This window comes from Rhinopithecus roxellana, chromosome 1 (genome assembly GCF_007565055.1).
Source record: "Rhinopithecus roxellana isolate Shanxi Qingling chromosome 1, ASM756505v1, whole genome shotgun sequence".
Classification (NCBI taxonomy): Eukaryota; Metazoa; Chordata; class Mammalia; order Primates; family Cercopithecidae; genus Rhinopithecus; species Rhinopithecus roxellana.
Genome location: NC_044549.1, coordinates 96001103 through 96001479, shown reverse-complemented (window position 1 = coordinate 96001479; position 377 = coordinate 96001103). Strand labels below are relative to the sequence as shown.

Sequence of the window (377 nt, the reverse complement as noted above, 5' to 3'; positions counted from 1 at the left end):
CTATGAATATTGTCGCTGTTCTGATTTTGTAATAATCAGGACAGGCTAAACATTCACAATATTAAGACCATGCATGTATCCCTAGACCTAGTTCTTTCCCCAGGTCTGGTTTTATAAATGCTGGTGATAAACCAGGTCTGATATATTATATGATCATTTTGTGTGATCATATAATGGCTGTGATTCTAGGTTATCTTTGATCAACCTTAAGAAAAATGACGGTACAGTTAACATAGTAACTTTTGCAAAAAATCAGTGCTAATTTGCAGACTGTGGTCTAAAGAAGGGATAACCAAAGCAGAGAAATTTGATGGCACCAGTTGCTATTAAATGAATTGTAAAAATTACTGTATATACAAATTTAAAAATAAAAAATA

The 377-nt window shown here is 32.1% G+C and overlaps 1 non-coding gene across 1 annotated transcript; it reads left to right on the top strand.

Annotated features, from left to right (window-relative positions):
- Positions 1-132, top strand: LOC115892172. Its single transcript, XR_004052054.1, has one exon. It is a non-coding gene; the product is annotated as a small nucleolar RNA SNORA72 (small nucleolar RNA).
- The last annotated feature ends 245 nt before the right edge of the window (positions 133-377 follow it).